This window comes from Phaenicophaeus curvirostris, chromosome 12 (assembly GCF_032191515.1).
Source record: "Phaenicophaeus curvirostris isolate KB17595 chromosome 12, BPBGC_Pcur_1.0, whole genome shotgun sequence".
NCBI classification, from domain to species: Eukaryota; Metazoa; Chordata; class Aves; order Cuculiformes; family Cuculidae; genus Phaenicophaeus; species Phaenicophaeus curvirostris.
Genome location: NC_091403.1, coordinates 1,987,969 through 2,000,741, shown reverse-complemented (window position 1 = coordinate 2,000,741; position 12,773 = coordinate 1,987,969). Strand labels below are relative to the sequence as shown.

Here is a 12,773-nt window from a genome sequence, read left to right as displayed (position 1 = left end):
AGCATTATAAATCCTAACACGCGCGGTAACCTGCTCATGTGGACCTATTAAAAGCTTGATGATTTAGTGAAGCAGTATTTGTGCTTAACAATGGAATTTTAGTTAATTCAAAACAAAGTAAATCATTTCCAATTACAGTATTTGAATATTCACAGCGGCTGTACAAGGATGTGTAATGTTGCCAGGCGTAAAAAAAAAGAAAAGGCATTATAAAGGTTGACTGGAGTTTAGCGTTTGGAGCGGTTGTGGTACCTCAGCATTAAATGAACAGCAGTGTTGGTAAAACATGTTTATTTGACACAGCTGCTTCGCTGGAGAGATTGAGGAGCTGGAGCCTGGAATGGCCACAAGCGTTTCCAGAGCCTGTGGAGACTTGTGTGACCAGGGAGGCTCCTGAAGGCTGAGCCGAGCGCCACCCAGCCAGGGGGTGCTGGAGGGTGACCCGTGGCGTGTACAACCGGGGAGGGGCGGCCAGCGGTGCTTTGTGGTCAGTTTGATGGTATTTTTCTTATCCGGGCTGACCGCAAGCTCCTCAGTGGGGCTCGCAGGGGATTTAGAGCCACAGCTGTTGGAGGGAGTGAGAACATCTGCCAGGTTATCCTGGGACTCTGTTGCAGGAGATGAGGGATTGCTGGGGAGAGCTAAGATTCAGAAAGCGGTTTGCGGCTTCTTTCATGTGTTACCACTGTACTATGTATGTGTGTATACGTGCCGAGTGATACACCTGTTAGTTATAGCATAGGGAGGATTAGATCGTCCCTTCTGAGAACGGGCTAATGTTTTCCAACACTTTATTTTCAATCCAGAATTTTTAGAGGCGTGGCTGTGCCTTAAGATGTCACTATGCTTCAGGAGAGGCTTTTTGGCGTGCTTAGGAGCCCAGTGCGTTTGCTCTCACTGGCAATTAGGGTCTCAGTTGCTTCCTTAAATACTGCTCCAGGGCTTGTTTACAGCCACAGACGGGTCTGTCTGTCTGCGCCTCCACCAGCACCAGCCTGGCACCTGCAGCCGCATGCGCTGTCATGCAGCTTAGGCTTTGAGGTCCTTCAGTCGCTTTCGAAAACATGACCTGGGCTTCCAAGTTCTGTAGAGCAGCTTAAAGCAAATGTGACACACAGGCCGTCATGAAGCTGTGAGACCCAAGGTGTGTGCCAGGGTGCTCTGGAAACGGAGTGGAGCCGACAACTGCGAGAGCACGGTAGTTGTTCAGGTATCTGCAGGGTTGTTTTAAAAGCACTGCTGAGTCCTAAAATGTGTAGACTGTAAGGGTGTTTGTTCCAGTTTTCCTTGTAGATAAATCCCTTAATTCTGGTTAAACTTCTTGAGTAACGCTTTATGTGTTTAGCCCCTTTTTGATCAGCTGGTCACACAAAATGCTTAGATTTTAGTATCCTTAGAAGGGGAATAAGAGAACTCTGAAAAGGGAAATAAATTCTGGGTGTTTATGAAAAACTAATTCTTTGTTTGTGGAATATAGCCAAATAAATATATATCATATGAGAGCACAGACCTGGGTGAAGGAGTCTTGGCTCTACCTCTGCTCATCTGGCTTGCGTTGTACGGTACACACCGAAGGTGGAGGGACAGGCAAAGCGTGAACCTCCAGGTAGCTTTTATATCTTAATTTATTCTTGTTACTTTTACAGATTTATTCTGACCACGCTTTCCTTCATGAGTGACGCTTGCTATCTTCAGATATAGTTATATAAACCTGTTGCTGTTAATTGGGGCTGCATTATTCCTACAAGTGTCTGTCTGACTCCTGCAATTTTCAGGGCTTGATTCCGTTAATAATCTTAAAAATATCAGTATTTGCTCCTTGTGGCTTATTGGTCTCAGCATAATAATTTCCATTTGAAGATGATGACAGTCGTGTGATATTGCCTAGTTAGTAAAAAATCCTGAAGGGAGAGATTCAGGGATAGATTCATCATTAAAAACAGCGCACTCTTGCTAAAGTCACTATTACAAAGTCTGGTGTAGTGTTCTCGGAAGCATTTCTTTATTCATTTTGGCTGCTACATCGCCCAATATAGCCACATGCTGCATGGCAAATTAACAATCTTACAGCCCCAGCAACACATCGGTGGAGGGTGACATATGATAGAGGAGGAATAAATTAGGACAATAAGGTATGAGATTAGGGACACTATAGATCATAAAAATTGAGGTGATTTTCACTTGGTTAGAAACCTGTTTAAATGCCAAGGAAAAGTTCCGTGCAGGTGCCTGCTGTGTCTTTTGTATCTCTGAAATAAGGACGGGCACCTGATGCTCAAGGTACTCAAGGGGATGCCCCTGCAGAGGCTGCTGATTGCATTTGTGAGTAATTGTCAGCGTTTGAGAGAGCTGCTGTGGAGCTGTGACCTCGAAGGCATTTGGAAGAATAAGGTGGCCTTAATGAGCAGTCATTCAAAGAAATTCTAGGAGACTTATAAGTAAGTCTTTCTCTTCTTCCCACTCATTTTTAATTTTTTTAACTTCTGTCGACCCTGGAGCCGTTCACTTAAGCAGTGCAGCGACTCGGAACCGGCTGCTGTTTAGTGATGGTGGTAAGGGGAGAGAGAGGAGATGGTGTGGATGTGTAACCACCGTCGTAGGACAGGGCTGGTGGGAGGCTACGTGGGTTTGTGTGGCAGATGGGAGTCTGTAGGCACTCTGGAGTTGGCGTGCTGTGCGAACAAGAGTTTGCAACCATCCCTCCCTGGAGGAAACATCCATCTGACACACAGAATGTGTGCGGCCTAGGAATAAAATATACTTGGCTCATGAGGGAAGCAGGTAGCGTCCAGAAGGAAATGCTTGTATTGGTGAAGTCCTTGTTTCCAAGGAGAGATTTCTTTTGTGAGAACTTTGAGGCCTTGATCACAGACGGGGTGAGTAACTTCAGTTTGGAATGGATTGAAACTGGGCTGTGTATCTGAGAGTGACCCTGTGCCTGTGGCTGCATCGTGCCCACAGCCAAGATGTGTGACTACCTTGTGCCTGAATTCACCTGAGTCCTGCTGGCACTGCCAGAAATTGAGAGCTGCCAGAATGGATATGAAGTAACTGTCTTTTATTCCTTTATACACGTGGCCTGTAATGCTGTAGATGTTCTGCAGTTTATTCTCTTTCCCTCTGATCAGAAGCCACAAACTATAGGAAAGGGAGGAAAATGGTAACCAGTATCTAAGGGGAGAACTAGTCTTTGCTGTAATTCTAAGCTGAGCTCTGTTTTTCCGGTTTACGTGTTATATTTATGGACCAATCTCAAGCAGCTCTCAGAGAACATGCATGATTAGAGGCGTGTAATGTAAGCTAATGTGATTGATAAGTGAAATAAGCTTTGAAGCTTTTGTTGAGGCTGGTTTTCTCCTGCAAAACAGGAAATGATCTGGTCTAAATGCCGCTGAAGAACATGTACTGTGCTTTGCAGGAATATCTACAACCTTATTTCATTTTAATGGAGCTCTACTAATGTATGGTCAAAGGAAACAAACACAAATAGGTTAACTCCAGCCAAATGCATTAAATCAGACATGGCAAGTATGATCATTATCCATTCAGTGTTGTTTCAGAGTTACTCTTGATTGCCTAAGAAATCTTACAAATTAGAAAATTAATTATCCATCAGTCTCTTGCAAAACATGAATTTGAATAATACATATAAATAAGAATACAAAATGTGTTTCAGTCTCTTGATTTCTTGTTCCTGAGAGAGCAAAGCTAACAGGGCTTGCTATAAAAGTAAAATAATAAATAAAAAAAAGCAGGTTAGTTAAAATGCAGCCGGGAATATAGGATTTTGGAGCCACAGTTTGATGATAGAAGTACACACTCTTTTAGGGTTTCCAATGACTGAAGAAAAAAATTTGCTTCTGTGTAATACCTGTAGCTTACCCAACGTAAGCTCATTCTATTGGTCTGAATTTAAGGATACTGACGATTTAACTTTGTACTAGCAGCGTTTATTCTGGACCAGATATGGCACATCCACAGCGCCCCAGGCTAATGCAGCATAATGAATGAATCCAGCCTAAACATCTGCTCAAGTGTTCTGCCACCTTTGACAGAAACGCGGAGATGGAGATTGTCGCAACATGCGAGTGATTGTGGTGATCGTGTAGAGGAGACTCAGAAATTAAAGAGATTCCCAGGCTCCAAACTTTCTATTATATGCACATAAGAGCTAAAATCCTTCTAAAAGTCTAAAGGTCCCTGCTAATAAGCTGTCCTACCTGCAGGGCTCTTTGGTGTCAAGTCACCCGTGCAGTCTGAAGTTCTTGTCCAGCTCAGCCATCAAGCAGACCTTTCGATATCTGAACGCTCTGGGCACACCTGTCACTTCTAGGGTGGAACGTGCTGTTGGGTCTGCTTGAACTTGCTTCAGGAACTCCCCAGTTTCCCGTTGTTCATAGTTGTGTGACATCCATTCCAAAGCGACAGAAGGCAGATGTACAAATTGCAGTTTATTTCTAAAACTAGTTAACATGTTGCTTATGTTTACACCAACAAAGCTAAAAAGCTGCAATTATGCTTTGCATTTGGTTCAATTTGATGATCTGCATTTCTGAGCCCACCTATGCAATGCAGCTTGCTTTTTTTCTCTCTGACTTGTGCTTAAGAGAATGGAAGTGATCCATCATGTTAAGGTGCATGTGCTGAGTACTCTCCAAACTGGACTTTTTTAAGCCCTTTTTTCCCTGGCCATGGAAGCATGGTTTTTTTCTCTCTGATACCTTATCATGGAACCATAGAGTGTTGGGGACGGGAGAGGCCCTCTGGATCTCATCCAGTCCAGCCCCTGTGCTATAGCAGGGTCACCTCGGGCAGGTTGCACAGAACACATCCAAGCGGGTTTGTCTGTCTGTCTGTGTGCATGGATGAGCGATTCCTTCCCAAGAGGATGAGGACCATCTGTAAAAAGGACACATTTCCCTGATGATGTCAGTGTGCCAGGAAAATCTAGCCCTGGTTTGACACGTATTTACAGTATATCCCACTCTCTCCAGTGCGGTATAACGAGTACCCAATGTGTAGTTTGTATCATTGTTAAAAGAGCACTAGCAGAAACACCAAACGAAATGAACATGCTAAAATATTGTAATCTATTCTACAGGGCCCTGTTCTTCAAGGGCTTGGTGATTAGAAGTTTTATTTTCCAGCAAATGTTATTTATTCACACAAAAGTCCTGCAGAGAGACCAAGAGACTTAAACAGACTGCGTTAGCTCAGGAGATGGAGCAGGGGTAGGGTTGTGTCTTCGTAGAAGAGACCGATCGCTGAAGCTCCATGGAGCATTGGGGAACCTCTTCGGGCTTGGTACCACGGCTGAGGTTTTGATCATGTGCATAAGTAGGTCTTCTGCAGAGTGGTTGACTTTATTTTGTCATTTTGATTGATAATTAGAACTGACAAAGAACAGATCAATGCAGATTGCGAGGACAGAAGCATCTGGGACTCAGTTTAATGAGAATCCCCAAACCCTCCACACCACATGTACAAAACAGGATTCACAGTTGTTTTTGCAAATGCACAAATTAAAACGTCATAAAATATGAAAAAAAAAGGCTTTAACATGTTGGGAAAGATCTGGTGCAGCTGTTGCAGTTCCTTCTTAGCTTACATCGTGTGAGTTTGCAGTGTCTGTCAGTGCCGGAGCCCGGCGGAGCCGTGCTGCAGCGGGAGGAGCAGGCTGGCACGAGCGGAGGCGCGGGGCTGGGCGCAAGCTTCTGCCCTGCAGCGCTCTCACCTGCTGTCCAGTCCTGTCTGGAGTCGTGTAAAGCTATTTCCAAAGCTTGAGAGGCGCAGAGGGGTTGCTGTGGCTCTGGTTTTGTGTGTGTTTGTTTTTTTCCCCAAATGACTAATTAAGGAAACAAAGCTTTCCATAGGAAATACTTTGAACCAAATATTTAATAGGAAGTCAGAAACATTTTTGTCAGACACAAATTCAGAAACTTGATTTTACTTTGTATTTTTTTCCCCCTACATGTATCTTTTTCTCAGATGTTTTCCATTTCTTACAGTGAAGAGAACTGAAAAAAAATGGTAGTGGAATTTATTGGGTTTTTTCCCTTCTTCCCTCTTTCTTCTCTGAAATTTTAATATCTCAGTGGCTGAGAACATGGCCTACTGCCAGGAAATAAATTTTTCAGAAAGCTTGCAGTGTTTGAGCATGGTGGTTGAATTACTTTAATTTGAAATAATTTTGAAAAGTTCAGCTGGAAAAAAGGGGGTGGAGGAAAAGGAAAGGGAGAGAAGTGGTGTCCATACAGTTGTATTCAGGGACAAGATTGAAGTGGGAGACTGGGTAAAAGGTAGTACAAAAAACAGAGAAATCTTTACATAAACTAAAATAGAATGAATGTTTAATTTAAAAGAATTTGAAATAGAAATAATTTTCTAAGGGAGAAAAATAGTCTGAGAACTTTTTGATGTTTTGTCATTACAATCTTACTTTTCGATAGAAGGTTTTTTTCTCTCCTTCTCTGTAATGGATCGATGCAATCTTTGTAGAGTTAGGAACAAACATTCTTTACATTTACAGTTTGAAATGAGATTCAGAAAATCCAAATGACTTGATTGTGATGACAAGGGCAGCCCAGCTGGAAAGCAGCTGCCCTCCAAAAGAAATTTTTCCTTACAATCTTAGCCAATTCTCTTTTCTTTTCTCCACCCTCCTGCCTCTTGTGTGTCTTGTTTACACGGTAAATCCCGTCACTTCCTTTCTCCCAGTGCTCTTCGGTGGGAGGCTGGTTTTTGTTTGCTGTTTTTTCTGGCCTGCCAGGTACCTGCTCACCTGCCTTCTGTGAAGGTACCTGCCTCCCTCCGCACACGGGCTCCGCGTCTCCTAGGGTGGCTCTGAAGAGTTTAGTGCACATCTGGTGAATTTGGGTATTGGTCATAAAATACAGAGATTTTCCAGAGGATCAAGGATACTTTTGTGATTGTTAGCGTTGATAACTGCCGGAGCTGCGCTTAGAGTAGCAAAGCTTTGATTCTGGTACCATTTCAAATGTAGTTCAGCTGGGAAATCCAGGGCATAATTTCTGTTTGGACATCCCCCTCTGCCTGGTGTGTTACCGCCCAGGTTTGCAGCTGGGATTGCTTCTTTTATTCCTGTGCCTTCTAAAACTCTATAAAACAATATTTGTTTAGCAGTAACCAGAGTTCTCCTTATTTTTCCCTTTGGTCTAGCTCATTAATAAATACCTTTTAGCATCTTTTGAAACAAAAAACAAAACAAAAAAGGATAAATTCTGCCCTTAACCTAGAGAAAGCAAAAGGGATGTTCTAGTGTCAGTTGTGTAAAAATCATTAGCCAAAAATAAAACTCAGAGAGGCAGTATCCTTAGTTTTGTCACTAGTATAAAATAGTATTATCTACTAAAAGTGTAAATCTGTGTCTTGCAGACTTAAAACTGCTGGATACTGCAACAAAATCGTGTGTGTGTTGGTTTTTATTATTAACTAGCTTTGAATTAGAATTCCCTATATTACAGCTTGGAGCGAAACTCTGTTTACAAAACAGTATTTACACTTGACTAATTTTGCAGATCAAACTAATTAAATCAATTAAACTGGTGATTAACCAAATGAAGGCTGATTGCAAAAATTAGTGGGTTTATTTTGGAGGACTGGAAGTAAGCTAATTACTGCAGTGATTACTTGAACCTGGAGTACTCTAAATGTGGTATAAATTGAAACCTCATAGTGAATTAGACTGGGAATTCATTACAGTTTAAAGCACTGTTAATACTATTCAGGCTGCTACCCCTGTGGGAAAATTTCACTCAGTATTTTGTATACTGATAAACAATCATTTAGTCTGCGTCCTTTTAAGTAACACCAAGCAATTTCACACGCTATATTTTCTTGTCGCTGAGACACAATTCTATCGCATGAAAATGTAGTTACTAAAACTGTCAATCAGGTTCCCGCACGTTGCACGATGGGAAATGTAGTCTGACTAAATCCATCTCCATCATGATGAAACCAAGGGTTCTAGTTGCATGTTTTCTGGGTCCATGTCTTAACTGTGTTTGCCTTCCCCAGTTGTTAGCTTGGAGCACAGAAGAACTGGGGGGTGTTCGTATGCCCAGCACATCACTGAACTGTTGCTGTAGCACAAAACGATTGGTGCTAATTCTAATTTGTTGCATTTCACGCTCGTACTTGGGAATTCAGGGCCGTGGCAGGATTTTAGAAAAGGAAACATCTGTGAGATTACTCGCTCGTTTTGTTTGCCAGTGAAAGCTGTTCCCTGTAGTATTCTTCTTAGGCTATTTCAGTTCTCCTTGCTTTGCCAATTAACAGCGGAATATAAATGTCTACTAAAAATGACCTATAATATAGACTTCCTTCAAGCACGTCTCCTTGTGAGGGGGTTAATGAAATTGAGGTTTTCCTGTTTTAATTCTGTGCAAAGAGCTGGATTGTTATATGGTTTGTGGCTATTTCATATTATAATTACAAACGTTGTAAACATGCTTTGTTTTTAAGCCCATTTGGTAAGATCTTTCATTACAAACTCAATTCAGGTACTGGGTTTGGTTTCAGTCCTCGTTGCTCCAGTGCATGCAGCCACTTGAGATCTACATTGCGCAACAGGCTCTTATTCTGGACATTTGTGCTGGTTTGGGTTATTTTCTTACATGGGTGCAGCTCCCACTTGCTTAAAACCAAATTTCAGTATGTAGAAACGCAGAACTCGTTACTTCATTTTGCTATCAACAAAGCACTGTAAGCAAAGGCATGATGGAGATGTCTTCCAGCACTCCCTCCTGAAACAGTTTGCTGGTGATGAGGAAACAGCTACTTTTGTTGTTGTTAAATTAATGTAAAGCACAATAATTTTCTCTGCGGTTGCCTATTTGTGAATCGCCCACTTTATTTTTTGCATTGTTAGGTGCATTTTATCGAGCGGAACTTCAGACGTACTAGGAAAGAATCTAAGGGTGTTAGAACAGGTAGAAAGTACCAAGGAATCATTCTTTTCTAGGCAAAATAGGAATAGATCAAAGCAGCTGGGGAGATAATATCAAATACCTCATCTTCCCCAGCTGTCTCTGCGAGCTAGGCGTGCTTTCTTATAAAGAGGGAATTCTGTTAGTTTGTTTGTAATGAAATGAAAAATAAATTTAGAAACACCGGTGACCGGCTGAGTGCTTCAAGGAAGGAAGTGATGCCCATGAAGTGCAAGGGAATTCCAGTCTTGCTTGAACGCTGTACCAAAAGAAGCGTTTTCTCATACTCTTAAGCTGGACTCGATGATCCGGTGGGTCTCTTCCAACCTGGTTATTCTATGATTCTATGATTCATGCAAAGTCACTCATAAAGCTGATTAAAGCAGAGCAAACTATATAGTAGTTTGTTCTCATAAAATAACTCAATATAACCTGTCGTTATTCAAACAGATCCAAGTGACTCTCAAATTGTAGTTTTTCTGATGCAGCTTTTTGGAAATTAAGTTCTGCAGTCTGTACCTGAAGAAAGTTGGCCAGACTTAAGTAGATTTGACTGCGATGTTTGCTCCATGATGTCTGTTTTCAACTATGCTCCGTTATTTAATGCTATAGGAAAAACACAATATCATCCTGGCAGTTTCAAATGGTGATTATTCATTTATATTGTGTTACTACCGGAGTGCTCATCTAGATTGTATGTACGTGGGATTTCCACAAGAGCTTAGAAGACAAGTATCTGAAAGGACAGGGAGCTGAAGGGAAGTGTTCATTAACCAACACGACACAGGCCTATGAAGTAGTTCCAGTAACCTTGCCTAGAGTAAAATTGGTTAAGAAAGAGGTGTGCACGCTCTTAATAAATCCATCATGTAAAAAATGCATTATTTTTCTCAAGGAGATAGCAATATTATTCAAAACGTGCTAAAGTGGGCAGGATATCCCAGGAGTAATTGTGAATTATTAGGTCATAGGGACCTCATTGCAAACTATTTGCAAAACTTAATTGGTGTAATAAATAAAATATGCATGCAAATTAGACCACTTTCTGAATTAAAGGAATCTGTTATCCAGCATCGCAAAGATTCATCCTAATTTAGTAGTGGTTTTCCATACAGTTTGAGATAGCTGTGTTTTATATTTGCCCTGAAAAAAAAGGATGGTATTTAACTAAACCTGAACCAGCTGGTTTGTGGGATCAGATGCGTTTCTGTCTGTAGCAGAGTGTCACTGGTGGGGTGACGCTGGATTCTGCCAAGAGTGTAATGGTACCTGATTCATATTAGCGCATAGAAGAAAGTGGTTAAGCAAGGTGACAAAATGAATGGTCTTATTTGCTTTATTCTGCCTGAAAAGACTCCTTCAGCACTGAGGCTAAAAATATTAACAGCTTTGAAAGTTCTGATGCAAACCCTGTTATTTATTGATTTATTTGCTATTCATCTTGAAATTCTAGTAGTGGAAAGAGCAGCGCTAATGAGTGTAGCTGATTCTATTACCCTAGATATAAAATAGGGAGTATGTAGTCATGTAATGACTCTGTATCCTAAAGCAAAATCTGAAAGAATCAAAGTGAAGAATCTCTTGGAATAAATATAAATAGATAGATATGAAGAAATAGTTAACGTTCTCTGCCTGCTATCATTGCTAGACTCAATAACACCGTCTCATCATCAACCCCAAATCAAGTATTACATCTGCTTTTTTAAAGCAGTTGATTGAATGAATACAAATGTCTTGCTGTTGTCACTTGGGATAGCACTTGATATATCCCATTTTCTAGACTCTAATTATTCCATTTGTAGACATGAATGCCATTTAGATGTAAGCTAATTCAGCATGGTAACTCAATTAGATTTGTACTGACTAGGATTTATGAAACATCAATGGATTCTTGGTGAGACCAATGGGACTACTGGTTATTTATCCCTAAGTCTTACTGATATTGCCTCTCAGGAGCTCAATTAAACACACCAGTGATGAGAATGTTTTGTAACAGTAGTCTTTCACAATTAGACTAAGATTTCTGTAAAGCATATCATGTGTAAAGCAGGGCATCATGTATTATGCAATACAAAGTTCTCATCTGAGTAGCTGATGATGTTGAAGGGTAAAAGAAATTCCCATTATGGCTTTGTTAGTGTAATTACAAAAAAACCAAAACTCAAGATTAAGTTCACATAAAATAAAATATGATGAAAATTCTGATGGAAAAGTCAAAATCAAACTATATTTACAAAATAACACATTTGTTACAGGCTGCAAACAGGTTTCGTACTAATGTAGATCCCCTTGGAAACCAGGAGTTCCTTGTGTGGATTTAGAGGTCTCATTGCACTTGACCCTTGGATCTTTTGTGTGTTCCTTCTTTGGGAAACAAATGAAATAGCAGGAACGCTCACTGAAATTGCAGGTTTTAAACAGTAGCCAGAGACTATGTGAGTAATTCTGCATAAATTCATTGTCAGAAGGCATTTCAGCTGGTGGGGTTGGTGGGGTCTTGCCTTCACCTCATCTTAAAAAAAATAAATTGTAGAGTAATTGATACATCCTGTCAAAATAATCCAAATTCTCACCATTTGATTATTGAACGCTGTCAACAGAGTGCTGTGGAGTTAGGCATCAGCAGAAACTAGGTAGACAATCTGAAACAAAGAGCAGCATTTACCTTTTATTCCATTTTTAATTATACAGTTTTCTGTATGGAATGCTTCAAGCCTTGAGTTGTTCAGCACGCCTTCCAACCTGTTTGCAGGCTGTAACAAATGTGTTATTTTATAAATAGATGCCATCGCCTGGAAGGTTTCCCTGCCTCTGCCTTTCCCGGAGCCTTTGTTGCTGAGCTTGATGTTGTGTGGGAGGGAAGATCCCTGGGATCTGCTGTCCTGCCTGTCCCCTGTCCCGGCCTGCTCGCTGGGGGCAGCGAGGGAAATGGAGACAGCCTTGAGGCTGTGGAAGCGCTTCAAGGTCAGTGTGTTAGAAGCACTGTCCTGGTCGCAAATCCAAAACACCACCATACTGGGCTTCTTAAAGAAATCTTAACTCTATCCCAGCCAAAACCAGCATGACTGGGATTTGGCGATATGGTTGGTGCTGTCTTGCTTAGCCTGTTGTTTATGGCTGAGAATCTGTTATGGAGGAAATGACTTTCTACAAGGCTCACTCAGTGCTGCTAAATGAAGCCCTGAAATCTCACTTGACTCCTGCTTAAAAGCAGGACAGAGGGTTAATTTGAGATGTATGTTAAGCCTGTGTGCCTACGCTGAACACACCCAACTTCTGCTGAGCAGTGGAGGGAGATCAGCCCAGGGATTTTTGCCTAAAACTTTCATTCTAGTAGGCGACTTCGGTGTTCTTCATACAGACAAGACATGGAAGAGTCAGTGCGCGTTGACAGACTAGTCCAAGTATCTCCAGTATTACTTGTGTGTATTAAAAAAATTAAACAAATGAGGCAGCGTGCTCAGCCTCATCTCTGTAGGCTTTTGTGGGTGTGGTGTTCAGGGTAATGACCCAATATTTAGTATACATGAAATTAGTAATTGATAGGTCACACTAATCTATCAGCTATGAAATGATACTGAATTCTATGTGCTAAAGAGGTATCTCACTTTTTCAGACTTCTTTATGCACAAGTTAAATTTGACTGTATATCCCTAAAAAAATTGTGCGTAAGTTTTGAGGTATGACTGCTCCCTCACATCTTCTTATGCTTTTTATGGCACTATTGCGAAGCTTTTAAAGGGTCGTGTAGTAGGTGTCCCTCAGATTAAAATCCATTTCTTGTTCCAGGCGCTCCTGGCGTCTCCAACTTGCAGCACTTGCTTC

General features: G+C 41.3%; 1 long non-coding RNA gene across 1 annotated transcript in view; it reads left to right on the top strand.

Annotated features, from left to right (window-relative positions):
- The first annotated feature begins 1,068 nt into the window (after positions 1–1,068).
- LOC138725856 (uncharacterized) overlaps positions 1,069–12,773 on the top strand; it is a 67,501-nt gene continuing 55,796 nt past the window's right edge. Inside the window, exon 1 of the long non-coding RNA XR_011338318.1 lies at positions 1,069–1,210. This is a non-coding gene — a long non-coding RNA (uncharacterized lncRNA). The remainder of the gene's footprint in view (positions 1,211–12,773) is intronic.